General features: G+C 37.4%; 1 non-coding gene across 1 annotated transcript; it reads right to left on the minus strand.

Annotated features, from left to right (window-relative positions):
• Positions 1–14,758: 14,758 nt before the first annotated feature.
• LOC149147962 (U6 spliceosomal RNA) lies at positions 14,759–14,866 on the minus strand. The gene has a single exon (XR_016263849.1). It is a non-coding gene; the product is annotated as a U6 spliceosomal RNA (small nuclear RNA).
• Positions 14,867–16,067: the final 1,201 nt, after the last annotated feature.

Raw genomic sequence — 16,067 nt, forward strand, 5'->3', positions numbered from 1 at the left:
TACTTGAAAAAAATCAAAACATTAGATAATTAAACTACACTTTTACATTTTAACATCCTAGATTTCACAAAACCCTTTATCCACATACAAAGGTATAAAATTATATATTTTGTAAAAAAAAAAAGAGGAAAGAAAATTACTAACTAATATATTGAGATTCCATCTAAAAGTAAATGTGAAAAAATAATGTACTTGTTTTTTCCAAGTTTGTTTGAAGTTGAGTGCTTTGATATATGAATGCCAATATACTTTTTTCTTATGGGTTAATGAAAAAAATTAAATTGTATATGAATGATTATTTTTTAATAATTAATGTTTAATTAATTTAAAATACAAATAAATTTATTTGTATAGCTAATAATAATTTAAATATGAGGAACTCACAAATTTAGGATCGTTACAATTATATTAGTAAATATGATCGATATATGTTTATCATTATTTTTTATCTTTTACAATTAATGGGTTGATTCACATGGTGTTATTTGTTATTTGATAATTTGTGTGGTGAATTCATCATTGTATTAGGTAAATGTAAAAGGATACATACTGATAACCGGAATAAGAGATAACTAGAATATATCAATATATTTCATTTATGACCATTAGATAAGATTTAGACTAAAATATAAATCAATATAAGAATCTTCCCTAAAAATTACCTATCAACATAAATAAAAACAGCGTTTATAAAAGATCTCAACAATTTTCATAACAAACAAAATAAATTAATATATTGTATAGTAAAACTAAGTTTTATTATACATAACCACATTCAAATTTCTTTTATTGTTATTTTAACAATGTAATTAAAGACCATTATTATTTCAGATGTAACTAAAGACAAATTAATTGAATTATTCAATTTGCACAAAGAAAACAAGGCAGATTTTGTTATCTTTTAGAAAAACAATTTTCTACAACTATCACGTTATTATTTTTTTAAACCATTCCAATTGACTCACTCATAGTTTTTGTAATTTTTATATAATCACCACATTTCTTATATCCCATAAATAACATTATTACCTTCTTATTCTTTTATCTCCATATTAAACTCAAAACATATTCAAACCAAAAAATGTATAAAATAATTAAACAAATTAAATCACCCACTTGTAATGACCCCAGAAGATGTAAATCTGAATTTTACTATGGTAAAAGACAGTTGTTATTTTATGTTTAAAAGAAACAAAACTTTGATAAACTAAATGATTGAATAATTTAAATATTTTCTTGAAATGCTGGCAGCCTCTAGGAGGTGGATTTCAAAGAAAGGGATCAGTTGTAATAACTGATTGAAACTGCCCTCCCAAACAGGAAAAGTCCTGGTTGTAGGGAGGAAGTTCTGGGCTGTGGGGACAGACAGAAGAAATCTTTTCTAAGGAAAAGGAAAAATAAAATAGAAGAGGTAACGGGTTAAGTCTGGTAGAGACCAGATAACCAGGCACAAGGTGCACAAATCTTGTTGAGGGCTTGAGGCCTGCAAGATGGCTCGGGGGGAGAATTTCGTCTGAGAGATGGATCTCATGGCTGGGTGGAAGAGCAGAATCAAGGTACAGAAGACTTGCTTAGGTACCTGTTCATGACTCTGGTGAACCAAGTATGGTTTCAAATTGCAGAGTCTCTATTGAAAATAAAGTGAGGAATGTACAGTAGATTTACAGTGGGTAAATGATAACTGTGTTTCATTCCCAAGATTACTGTTATGCTAATAATATAACTGCCTAGATGTAGTTTAAAATAAAGACAGCCTATTAATTGTTAGGCATGACCTGAAACTTGCTAAACTGTTAACATAGCTACACAGGTGTAGTTCTCAGCTAAACAACAAATTATAAAATGATTAACATATTACAATGCAATCAAGGAGACAGAGATAGTCTCAAGAAAGAAAAACGATTAATGGGACCAGCAGTCTGGAACCTTGAATATAAACAAATTGTTACCGAATCATGCTATGATAAGAACAAGTTCGAAATATTTGAGCCTGAGTATTAAATACCGGCGGTAGGTTCGAAAGTGATATACATTAACAGGCCAGAATAAATACATGTATATTTGTAAAAATCGGTTGAAAAGCAAGAAACTAGTATACTATTCCAGACACAGAAGGAAATAAGCATATTCTGCAAACGTACAGGATGGAGAGCCATACCCTAACTGTTATAAACTTTATTAGCAAATAGCAACGTTTACAGTTACAGACACCGAGGAATCGGTTCAATATAAAAATGACAAGGAAACGAGATGACAGATCAAGGAAAATCGTGCATGTGACTGTAGAAATAATTTATACATGTATATTATGTGACTGGCTGAATGAAAGAAATATGGTATGCCGATTATAGCCAACTGATAATATCCATAGCAAGCTAACATTGGCAAAACATATGGAAATACCGGAACGTTTTCCCTGAAACTGTAACGAAAATGTAAAGTAAATCAAAGAGCCCTGCCGTCGCTGAGACAGGCAGCTTACCATAAGTAGAGACGGAAATCAACAGTAAATAAAGAAATACTAACTGAGATTCATATTACCATTTGTAAGCTTGCAACCCATTTCAATAACATTACTCAGAGCGCGGCAACCAGGCGGGGTCGAACAGAGCCATGTTCCGGCTATATATATATATATATATATATATATATATATCTGTGTGTGTGTGTGTGTATGAACTAAAAACAAAATGCCTCGATAGTAAAACCCTGGACGGGTATTATTGTGCAAGTATATATAACAGAAAACTTTCAAAATTAAAAACCTGGATTCATAACCCAAGACTGTGCATTAGGGCCAGGTCCTGTACAACATCAAGTATCAAGTACAGACAAACCCCAATGTCTAAAAATGTTGAAAGGGGCGATTACACCATAAGAAAACAAGTCTATAGATAGAAGAGACAGAGTACGCGGGTCGCCATGGACTGTGTGTTCCCGGTGCTGGACATAGACTCAACAAAACAACAACCACATATAAACCGTAAGGGTCCGCCTGTAAATACCTCAGCCAATCGAAGAAGGGCCAACCAATGTTCGAATGGCGGGCTGCCACAATCAAACACGCGAATTTATCAAGAACGAGGGACTATTGAGCTCTCACATACAGGAAAAAGTGTAATAAGAGAAATGAACTTACCTGTGGCCGCCGAGAGAACAGTGGTGTTGAGCCTAAAGACTGTGATACTGTCGGAAAGGCATGACCGGACCCATCTGCACACCTTGCCAGCAAGAGAACAAATTAGAATGAACCGTGAGCGGATAATAGGTTAAATCATGCTGAATGCAAACTCTAATTTAAACCAGATGGCCATTACCTGTGTAGGTGTAGCGCCGAGCACTTCAAGTTCTTCTGAGTTTGGGCAAGATGTGAAGATGAAGTTGGAGGTCTCGATCCAACATCAGAGCACCAAGAGGAGTCGGAGGAAACTGTGAGAAATGAGTTCTGGGCTCGCTCCGGTGGGGTTTTGAGCAGCCCTAAAACCCTCGACTTTTCCTATCCGTTCGATATGAGATTTAGATCCTGACCGTCGAAGTATAGCAGGAAGCTGTAGCGGAGTAACCGAGATACCCGAGCCCGAGGTGTCACATGGCGGGGTGGGCAGGTCATGCCACCTGCCAAGCGGTGGACTAAACTCATAAAGACAGCAGATGACCTGGCGCCTGCAATGGCTGCGGTCAGACCACCTAACTCCGCGCTATATTAATATATCGTGTACTAGGCAGGGTCATAGGGTTAAGAGCTTAGATGTGAGTCAATACGGCCACAACCCAAACTCCATGCAAAGCATATGTATCATGTCAGCGCATAAACAACATAGTAAGGTGTTGAAACCCGACTGCATATATTAACAATGTTATATAGTATAATGGTTGGTAAATGCACCGTGTTTATTAACGCTTTCATATGCGATAATACTTAGTTATGAAGTATTCTTTGCAGTAAGTCAGATTATATGGTGATCGTAAATTTTTATTTTTTTTTTATGTATGGTATCGAGGAGGTGACAATTTGGTATCAGAGCCAAGTTTCAACGCTATGGCCTCAAAAAAATGACATGTTTCAGTGTGCAGGAAATTATACCATGTATACATATAAAGATTAATAAATTAATTAACTGTTTTTTCTGTCTCTTTAGGGGTGAGATACAGGAATTTAACAACTGATAGTTAAGTCAGGAAAAAATAGTGAAATGCAAGGAGCCGGCAGTAACCCTCAGGAGAACCCAGAGCTGTGGGTACAGTTGGGTGAGGAAACACGAAGTACCAATCTTGCAATACTGGAAACTGTTCAGGAGTTGAAAAATGAGATGGCACGATTGCGAGAGGACAACGCGCGTTTGACAGTAGAACAAGAAAGAATCCTGAAGAGTTTGTCGGACAGGAAAAATCCACCTTTATCTAACCCCAGCGTGGAACAACAGAGGGTGACAGAAGAACAAGACTATCAGATTGAACCTGAAAATTCAGAAGGCAAAGAGGATCATTCTGACAATGTACCAGAGCAGCAAACCTCAAAACGTCAGAGAATAGAGCTGCAGGGAGAATTTCAAAAAATTAAACCCCCACATTTCGATGGCGAACAGGAAGAAGCAGCTGAAGCATGGTTAATAAATATGAATAAATATTTTCAGTTGTATGAGTATGATCATAACTTGAAGGCGAGACTAGCTATCTTCCAGTTACAAGGTAAGGCAACCTTGTGGTGGGAGGAAATCAAGATTGTCAAGGGGGTAAGTGAACGGACCATTACATGGGAGAAGTTTCAAAAATACTTCAAAGAAAGATACCTGACCGAGCGCTTCTACGATGAGAAGGAAAGAGAATTCCATGATTTAAGACTAGGGCAGCAAACTATGGACGAGTTCATTAATCGCTTTACCTCTCTGCTACGTTATGTACCTTATATCAAAGAGGAAAAGTCCAAGGTACAAAGGTTTGTGAGCAGCTTACCTTCATATATAAGAGAGAGGATTGAATTTGACAATCCTAGGACCATGGATGAGGCTATTCGTAAAGCAAGGATCTGCTACCAGTAGAGTAAATAGAAGGGGGATGCTTCAAATAAAAGATGGAATGAAAAAAGGAGTAGTCGGATGGTTGGAAGCAGCAAGGGAGGTCGCAGCAATGGAGGTAAGGGGGCTGGTAAAGGATTAAACAATAGAACTGCAGCGAAGAGTGCGCCCCGAGCTAGGCCAATAAGTGAATCTAGATTGAGTGAGCAGCCTGGTAGGCCAGAAGGTGAAGGGATGACCAGACCCCCAGTTCAATGCTGGGGCTGTGGAGGACCTCACTATGTTAAAAACTGCCCACAGCGAAAGGGGACGGACCAGATATCCCAAATTCATGAAGCATCGACTGTTGGGGACGTGACACGTAGTGTACCCAGAATTAATGCAGCCTTGGAGGACCGCCAAGTGGAATACCAGCCAACTATGGTTGAATTTGAAGGTAAAATTTCAAACTTTTCTATAGCTGTTCTTATTGATCCAGGAGCTACTTTAAGTTATATTAGCCCAAAGATAGTAGAACAGTGTAAGTTACAATCTGAAAAATTCAGAAATTCGTGGTTGGTTCAATTAACTACAGGAGCCAAGAGACGGGTCTTGGCCAAAATAAATAATTGCTCTTTAACCATAGCAGGACAGCTAATAGTGGCAGACTTAAACATACTACCCTTGGGTTCATATGACATCTTGATTGGGATGGATTGGTTGGAGAAACACTGGTCCCTAGTGAATTGCAAGACAAAAACTATTTACTATAAGGATGACCGGGGAGAGCAACAGGAACTACAAGGAATCAAGCATCCTGTACAGATTCGACCCATTACAGCATCGCAGTTAGCTAAATGCATCAGAAAGAAATGTCAAATTTACGCTATTCAGGTGGGTTACGCAAATCAGAAAGATAAAACTGCTATGCTGGGTAACATTCCGGTGGTACAAGAATTTGCAGATGTTTTTCCCGAGGAGGTACCGGGATTACCACCTAAAAGAGATGTGGACTTCACCATTGAATTGATTCCAGGGGCAGCACCCGTGTCCCGGGCACCATATCGAATGAGTGTACCAGAACTAACAGAATTAAAAATGCAACTGCAGGAGCTACTAGACAAAAATTACATCCGTCCTAGTGTATCACCCTGGGGAGCCCCAGTGTTATTTGTCAAAAAGAAAGATGGAACTTTTCGGATGTGTATTGATTATCGTCAGCTGAATAAGCTCACGATCAAAAATAAATATCCTTTGCCCAGGATAGACGAACTTTTTGATCAAGTGAAGGGGGCAACGGTATTCTCTAAGATCGATCTGTGATCTGGTTATCATCAGATTAGAATTAAAGAGGAGGATATCGCTAAGACAGCTTTTAGAACCCGGTATGGGCATTACGAGTTCGTGGTGCTACCTTTTGGTCTGACCAATGCACCTGCTACCTTCATGTGCTTGATGAACAGTGTGTTTCATAGGTTCTTAGATAAATTTGTGTTGATATTCATAGACGATATTCTGATTTACTCCCGATCAAGGAAGGAGCATGAGGAACACCTTAAAGTGGTGTTGCAAACTTTGCGAGAACAACAATTATATGCAAAGTTTAGTAAATGTGATTTCTTTAAGGAGGAGATACAATACTTAGGCCATGTAATCACAAAGGAAGGGATTGCAGTAGACCCTGAAAAAAATCAGAACTATAATGGAGTGGCCTATACCAAAGGACGTGGCAGATATTAGGTCCTTTATGGGGCTAGCGGGTTATTATAGAAGGTTTGTGGAAGGCTTTTCAAGAGTAGCATACCCCATCACCTCCTTACAAAAGAAGGGAAAGGTATTTAAGTGGACCTCAGAATGTCAGCGGAGCTTTGAACAGCTTAAGCACTTACTCACCACCGCGCCCATTTTGAGTATAGCTGATCCTAATAAGGATTACGTGGTCTGTACTGATGCGAGTAAAGAAGGTGTGGGAGGAGTGTTGATGCAAGAAGGAAGAGTAATTGCATACGAATCAAGGAAACTAAAGGAACATGAGCAGAAATATTCTGCTTACGACTTGGAGCTGGCAGCTGTTATCCATGCACTGAAAATTTGGCGACATTATCTTTTGGGAAGAAAATTTCTGTTGTTTGACAGACCATCACAGCTTAACAAATTATTTCAGCCAACCCACCTTAAATACGAGACAAGCTCGTTGGGCAGACTTTTTAAGTGGGTTTGATTTTGAAATTAAGCATTTAAAGGGGAAGGAGAACCGGGTAGCTAATGCATTGAGTCGAAAGGTACAATGCGTGTGCAATATTTCGACCAGTAAATGGCAGAGTACCCTATTTGAAAGGATAAAAATAGCAGCTGATCAAGATGCTATTTACCAGCAAATTAAATAGCAGGTACAACAACTTTCTGGTAAGGAAACACAACAGGGATATGAGCTAGATGATGCCGGAATGCTGTATTTTAATAAAAGGCTGTATGTACCCAATGAAGATAGTCTTAGGAAACTGATTCTGGACGAATTTCATATCAGCCATTATACCGGGCATCCAGGGTACCAGAAAATGGTCACCGCACTTCGGAAGGAATACTACTGGCCAAAAATGAAAAAGGAGGTAGCTGAGTATCTAACGCGATGTCTAGAATGTCAACAGATCAAGGCAGACCATTTGCATTCAACAGGGCTGCTACAACCCTTACCCATTCCGGAATGGAAATGGGAGACTATTTCCATGGACTTTATAACCGGATTGCCTCGAACGAAGAAAAATAATGATTCCATTATGGTGGTAGTGGATAAGTTAAGTAAGGCAGCACATTTTATACCTGTGCATTCCACATATAAGGCTATGCAAATTTCTCATATTTTCATGCAAAATGTGTTCAAATTGCATGGACTTCCGAAGGTAATAATCTCTGATCGTGATGTTAAGTTCACATCAACCTTTTGGAAGACATTGTTTGCTGAACTGGGAACACAGCTGAACTTTAGCACAGCTTATCATCCCCAGACCGATGGCCAAACGGAACGAGTGAATCAGGTAGTGGAGGACATGCTGAGAGCATGTGTTATGATGAAACCAACCCAATGGGAGGAATACCTCCACCTGGTCGAATTCGCATATAACAATGGGTATCATTCCTCAACACAGCTGAGTCCCTTTGAGGTTCTGTATGGGCGAAAGTGCCGCACACCCTCAAGTTGGGGTGGACCTGAGGATAGGTTAAGGTTTGGTCCGGATATGCTCAAAGAAATGGAAGACATGGTGAAAAAGGTGCGTAACAACTTAAAGGCTGCTCAGGATAGACAAAAAAGTTTTGCAGACCGGAAAAGAAGGTTCAAAGAATTCCAGGTCGGAGACCATGTTTTTGTAAGGATTCAACCCAGAAGGAGTACCTTGCAGTGGAGTGGGTGTGCCAAACTTGCACCTCGCTATTTTGGACCTTTTCAAATCCTGGCAAGAGTGGGGCCAGTAGCTTATCAACTCGCCCTACCAAGCCATATTAAGATCCACAATGTTTTTCACGTCTCCGTATTAAAACAATACGTCTACGATCCTAAACATGTGATCCAATGGCAGGATGTTCGGGTAAGAATTAATCTGGTCATTCTAGATAAGCTTTGTTCTTAAACAAGGAAATAACTAAATCTGTTGCTGTTTGCAGGTCGAGCCGGAAGGCGAGGTTCTGGTCGAACCACTGAACATTCTCGACCGGAGAGAAGTGCGGCTGCGGAAACGGGTTATTTTCCAAGCTAAAGTGCAGTGGCAGCACTATGGGCCTGAAGAGGCCACTTGGGAGGATGAGGAACTCCTTAAAGAAGCTTACCCGAATTTGTTTAAGGGAAACAGACATCGAGACGATGTCCAATCACAGGAGGGGGAGATGTAATGACCCCAGAAGATGTAAATCTGAATTTTACTATGGTAAAAGACAGTTGTTATTTTATGTTTAAAAGAAACAAAACTTTGATAAACTGAATGATTGAATAATTTAAATATTTTCTTGAAATGCTGGCAGCCTCTGGGAGGTGGATTTCAAAGAAAGGGATCAGTTGTAATAACTGATTGAAACTGCCCTCCCAAACAGGAAAAGTCCTGGTTGTAGGGAGGAAGTTCTGGGCTGTGGGGACAAACAGAAGAAATCTTTTCTAAGGAAAAGGAAAAATAAAATAGAAGAGGTAACGGGTTAAGTCTGGTAGAGACCAGATAACCAGGCACAAGGTGCACAGATCTTGTTGAGGGCTTGAGGCCTGCAAGATGGCTCGGGGGGAGAATTCCGTCTGAGAGATGGATCTCATGGCTGGGTGGAAGAGCAGAATCAAGGTACATAAGACTTGCTTAGGTACCTGTTCATGACTCTGGTGAACCAGGTATGGTTTCAAATTGCAGAGTCTCTATTGAAAATAAAGTGAGGAATGTACAGTAGATTTACAGTGGGTAAATGATAATTGTGTTTCATTCCCAAGATTACTGTTATGCTAATAATATAACTGCCTAGATGTAGTTTAAAATAAAGACAGGCTATTAATTGTTAGGCATGACCTGAAACTTGCTAAACTGTTAACATAGCTACACAGGTGTAGTTCTCAGCTAAACAACAAATTATAAAATGATTAACATATTACAAGGCAATCAAGGAGACAGAGATAGTCTCAAGCAAGAAAAACGATTAATGGGACCAGCAGTCTGGAACCTTGAATATAAACAAACTGTTACCGAATCATGCTATGATAAGAACAAGTTCGAAATATTTGAGCCTGAGTATTAAATACCGGCGGTAGGTTCGAAACTGATATACATTAACAGGCCGGAATAAATACATGTATATTTGTAAAAATCGGTTGAAAAGCAAGAAACTAGTATACTATTCCAGACACAGAAGGAAATAAGCATATTCTGCAAACGTACGGGATGGAGAGCCATACCCTAACTGTTATAAACTTTATTAGCAAATAGCAACGTTTACAGTTACAGACACCGAGGAATCGGTTCAATATAAAAATGACAAGGAAACGAGATGACAGATCAAGGAAAATCGTGCATGTGACTGTAGAAATAATTTATACATGTATATTATGCGACTGGCTGAATGAAAGAAATATGGTATTCCGATTATAGCCAACTGATAATATCCGTAGCAAGCTAACATTGGCAAAACATATGGAAATACCGGAACGTTTTCCCTGAAATTGTAACGAAAACGTAAAGTAAATCAAAGAGCCCTGCCGTCGCTGAGACGGGCAGCTTACCATAAGTAGAGACGGAAATCAACAGTAAATAAAGAAATACTAACCGAGATTCATATTACCATTTGTAAGCTTGCAACCCATTTCAATAACATTGCTCAGAGCGCGGCAACCAGGGGGGGGTCGAACAGAGCCATGTTTCGGCTATATATATATATATATATATATATATATATATATATGAACTAAAAACAAAATGCCTCGATAGTAAAACCCTGGACGGGTATTATTGTGCAAGTATATATAACAGAAAACTTTCAAAATTAAAAGCCTGGATTCATAACCCGAGACTGTGCATTAGGGCCAGGTCCTGTACAACATCAAGTATCAAGTACAGACAAACCCCAATGTCTAAAAATGTCGAAAGGGGCAATTACACCATAACAAAACAAGTCTATAGATAGAAGAGACAGAGTACGCGGGTCACCATGGACTGTGCGTTCCCGGTGCTGGACATAGACTCAACAAAACAACAACCACATGTAAACCGTAAGGGTCTGCCTGTAAATACCTCAGCCAATCGAAGAAGGGCCAACCAGTGTTCGAATGGCGGGCTGCCACAATCAAACATGCGAATTTATCAAGAACGAGGGACTATTGAGCTCTCACATACAGGAAAAAGTGTAATAAGAGAAATGAACTTACATGTGGCCGCCGAGAGAACAGTGGTGTTGAGCCTAAAGATTGTGATACTGTCGGAAAGGCATGACCAGACCCATCTGCACACCTTGCCAGCAAGAGAACAAATTAGAATGAACCGTGAGCGGATAATAGGTTAAATCATGTTGAATGCAAACTCTAATTTAAACCATATGGCCATTACCTGTGCAGGCGTAACACCGAGCACTTCACGTTCTCCTGAGGTCAGGCAAGATGTGAATATGAAGCTGGAGGTCTCGATCCGGCATCAGAGCACCAAGAGGAGTCGGAGGAAACTATGAGAAATGAGTTCTAGGCTCGCTCCGGTGGGGTTTTGAGAAGCCCTAAAACCCTCGACTTTTCCCATCCGTTCGATCTGAGATTTAGATCCTGACCGTCGAAGTATAGAAGGAAGCTGTAGCAGAGTAACCGAGATACCCGAGCCCGAGGTGTCACATGGCGGGGTGGGCAGGTCATGCCACCTGCCAAGCGGTGGACTAAACTCATAAAGACAGTAGTTGACCTGGCGCCTGCAATGGCTGCGGTCGGACCACCTAACTCCGCGCTATATTAATATATCGTGTACTGGGCAGGGTCATAGGGTTAAGAGCTTAGATGTGAGTCAATACGGCCACAACCCAAACTCCATGCAAAGCATATGTATCATGTCAACGCATAAACAACATAGTAAGGTGTTGAAACCCGACTGCATAAATTAACAATGTTATATAGTATAATGGTTGGTAAATGCACCGTGTTTATTAACGCTTTCATATGCGGTAATACTTAGTTATGAAGTATTCTTTGCAGTAATTCAGATTATATGGTAATCGTAAAATTTTTATTTTTTTTTATGTATGGTATCGAGGAGGTGACACCACCCAACCACATATATTTATACATTATATTTGCTTTAATCCTCAGTCATTATAGCAGAGGATCAAAGTTTATGATGCGTCATTATCACTAGTCTAATTCTCAAGAAAATAAAAGTACTAAATTACATATATTTACAAAATCTTGATATGAAATTAGAGATAATTTTGTAGAGTGATTAAAAGTTTCTGGAAATTTATAATCATTTCAATTATTAAAGAAAAAAAAATTATTAATAAAGTGGAAGATTAAAGTTGTCTCTCAAGTTTCTTACCACTTCCACTTAATCGATGAATGGTTGATCAAGTTTGCAACGCTCAGCGGCTTTTGAAAATCGGGTGGGAATTGGAAGTAAAAAGATGTTTCATTTACCATGATGGTTGCCTGGAATATCTCGTGGGACCACTGCCTACAAGGATGCCATGTCATTCATAAAAAAAAAATATGCGGGTAAATAAAATTTACGATACCATTCATGCCACGTGGAAATGATAGTTATGAATAATATTTGACTTTTTGACGGCGACGGCTTACTAACCCTGTAACTCATTTTTGTGATGGATTGAGATGTCAATTTGCCAACAACCCAGACGGAAGATCCCAACAACCGCGGGAGGGTGGAATTTCATCTGATAGGCAAAGTACTTTTTCAGAAGAGGTTTTTTTGTTTTTGTTTTTGTTTTTTTTTAATTAGGCCGATAGGCCTTTCCTATGCATCAACTTTTCGTCAACACTTTTACTCTGATCCATTAGATCAGATGAAACATTTTCAACCGTTGATCTAATCAGAAAACAAAACAATGAAAAATCAAGAAAGCAGAAAGTCAAGAGAGCACAAAAGCTCAAAAAAGATTCTATGCAAAAAAAATCAAGAAAGCACGAAAAAGATCATAAAAATCAAAGATTGAGAAAAAAGCTCAGAAAAGCAAAGATTTTTGAGGATTTTTATTTTTATTTTTATTTTTTGAATGCAATGTATTATTAATTTATTTTTATTATTTAATTGAAATATAAATTTTAAATTTTAAATTTAAAATTAGTTTAGATTTATTTTTAGTTGTAAGTTTATTATGTGTTAAGAGGGAATTTTTTTTTGAGATATTGATTTTTTAAGAGTGAAAAGAGATTTGGTTTTTTTTGGCATTTGGTAGATGTAGAGTTAAAATGAATTTAGATTAGTTTAAATATTAACCTTTAAATAACTCACATTACAGAAAAATACCATGGGAAAAAACCATAGATTAAAAATATAATAAGGAAAAACCATGGGTTGGAAAATTTTATATTTTATATTTTAATTTTAATTTGACTAAGTCAAAATGTTAAACATTGTAACATCTCTCTAAAATAATTAAATTCAATTTAAGTCCATGCTAGCTCCCATCATTTTCCTTCTCAAAACATAGGCGTTCTCAACACCTTAGCTACTTTGGCGGGCATTGCAAGTTTATGACGAAAATCACCTTGAAGATGAGAAAACTGACCTCCTGGAAGTTTTTAATAAGAATGGTTATAGTAGGTCTCAAGGTCTTAAGGCTTTTCAAAATGCTGAAAAGGGTCCTAAGAGTAATATTGACCCCAAGGATTGGTCTTCCGGTGTTCATCTTCCCTTTATTCAAGGGACCACGGATAAAATCGCTAGGATCTTGAGGAAGCATAAGATTCCGTCTTCTTTTAGACCTCTTAACACTATATGAAGTTCTCTTCATTTTGTTAAGGACACGATTAACCCCAAGGATTAGAAGGGTGTTTATATCATTCCATGTTCTTGTCGAGCTCCTTATATTGGTGAGACCAGTCGATCCATTAACCAAAGGATTTGTGAACATGCTGCCGACATCAGGCATGGAAGGTCTCGCTCCTCCACTTTGGTAGAGCATGCAGAAAAAACCAATCATCACATCTCCATTGAAGAGGCTAAGGTCATTGCGAGGATTGACCATTTTCATTATCCTAAATTTAGAGAGGCCTTAGAAATTGAAAAAAAAGACTTGTTAATTTAAATAGAGATGATGGCTATCAACAGATGCTAGATTCCTGCACTTTCTTCCTAAAAAATTATTTTTATTTATTTATAGATTAATTAATTAATTTTTTTTGTTAATCCCCATATTGCTTAGTTTATGACCCTCTTAAATTATTTTTGGTAATATGAATAGGATTAAACCTTAATATTAATATAATATTATATATAATAATATTCATTAATAAGATTATATAGGGTTATGAATCCTTTCTCACCTGAGGGGGGATGTAAAAAAGAGAGCGATGAGGGTTCCGTCGGCAGGAGGACTCGAACCAGGGCAGCCTAGGCCATCGGCCTAGGGTGCTGCAGACTAGACCTCATTTTGGATGACGAAGACTAGGAGGTACGAGGTGGGTCAACAGGTTTTCTGTGGAGATGGTCCATACAATGGCCATGTAGGCTGTGGGTTGGATCCAGGGTGCTCAATCTGCAAGGATCCCAAGGAATATGTTTACTCGGACAAATTTCATCCAACTGAGAGGGTACAGTGGATGATTGCAGAGGAGGTTTTGGGTGGGGATTCTTCCTTTGTTTCTCCCATGAATCTCAGAGGCTTGATCCAGTACACAAACCCCACCCCTTCCCCCTTTGATCCTTTGTTTACGTAATAGATTATACCCTAAATTATTCATTAATCGAGCATGTCCAAAGGTATGAATCAACAATCCAACTGTATATATTTGTGATGCTTACTAGTGCAAATTTTCATTTTTTCACAAACCCTTAATAGCGAATAGATTTACCTTAAATATTCAACGTCCAAAGATATCAATCAACAATCCAGCTGTATAGGTATATGTGTGACGTTTACTGGTGCAAATTTTAATTTTTCACAAAAGCAGAATTGTTGTCAGGGTTTACCGGGAAGAGTTGTGGCAGTGTAGGCGACCAAGCTGATTGAACCAATATCTCTTCTAAAAAAATTCAACAATTCCAATTTAATAATCCTATCAGCCTCTCTTTGTACCTTTTGGGACAATTGCTAGTTTGTACTATTTCTCGATTTGTACGTGTTATCTTTGCACAGCGACCATGCTAATCTTCTCTGTATAGTTCTAATTTTATCGGATTGTCTCGGCACTAATAACATTTTCTAAAAAAATATTGACCTTTAAAAATATGTTTGTCACTGTTCCAAACCCATAAATAGAAACCGGCAATGAAAAGCCAAACTCATAAACACAAACCGGCAGTGAAAATTTGTAAATTTAAATAGTTCAAATTGATTTATGATTGGCAAAATGGCCTTCAAATGTTATCATTGTTAATTTTTAAATTAATAATAATAAATAATATACTTTAAATTAAATTAAAATAAATATTAAAATATTTGATTTATAATTGATTTTGAAAATTTTAATTAACTTATTTTTAATATATATATATATATATATATATATATATATATATATATATAAACATTAAATTATACATATTTTTTACACTAACAATTTCCAAATCAATACAATAGAAAAAACAGAGTTTTACACTTAAAACAATAAATATATTTTTTCAAGCCAATTATATAAAAAACAAATTCTTAAAAAATAAAAAAATTCCTACATCCATACAAAAAAATTAATAAATACCCTTTGAAATAAAAACAAAATCTCCTCTTACAAATGAAAATGATAAATCCTACCTATACAATTAGATTCCTACATCTACAAAGAAAAACAAAAGAAAACCTATGTTACACAGAACTGCTCCCAAGAGTTGGGAAACCCGTTAAAATGGTTCTCGAAGCTTTGGAACCTTATGGGAAGGTTCCCTTTTCAGTGGGAGCTGCAATAGGAGCTCGAGAAAGATTTGAGAGCTCTCAAGAATTTTTTTTTTGGAGTTTTGGCATTCCCTAGGGTTGGGGAATACAAAATCTATAGAGAAATACCTGAACTACCCACAAAACATGAGCCTAATTTGAAATCTTCGTGGGAAGAAAGGTCAAAGACATCCTTAACATAGATATACTTAATTGAGAAGAGAAAATGGAGCAATCTCTTGATGGGTTAAGGAAGCCTATGGCACATCGATGTAAGGGGGATATCTCGCATGTCATGCTAATGAGTATTTCTTTTGTTGTTTATGTATATATAAGATTGTGTGTGCAAATCATATGTGGTAGTCAATGATTAAACATTAGAGTTTCTTTACTTTTTCTCTTAAGAATAACTAGAGAAACATATGTAAAATTGTTATTTTGTACTTTTATGTTTCAAACACTGGTCATGTGTCATAATGAACTTGATATTTTAATATTTTATATATATGAAAGAAATACCTAAGGAAAAAG

Source organism: Pinus tabuliformis, chromosome 9, assembly GCF_031772625.1.
Source record: "Pinus tabuliformis cultivar Carrire ecotype Pingquan chromosome 9, CPIR1, whole genome shotgun sequence".
In the NCBI taxonomy this organism is placed as follows: domain Eukaryota; kingdom Viridiplantae; phylum Streptophyta; class Pinopsida; order Pinales; family Pinaceae; genus Pinus; species Pinus tabuliformis.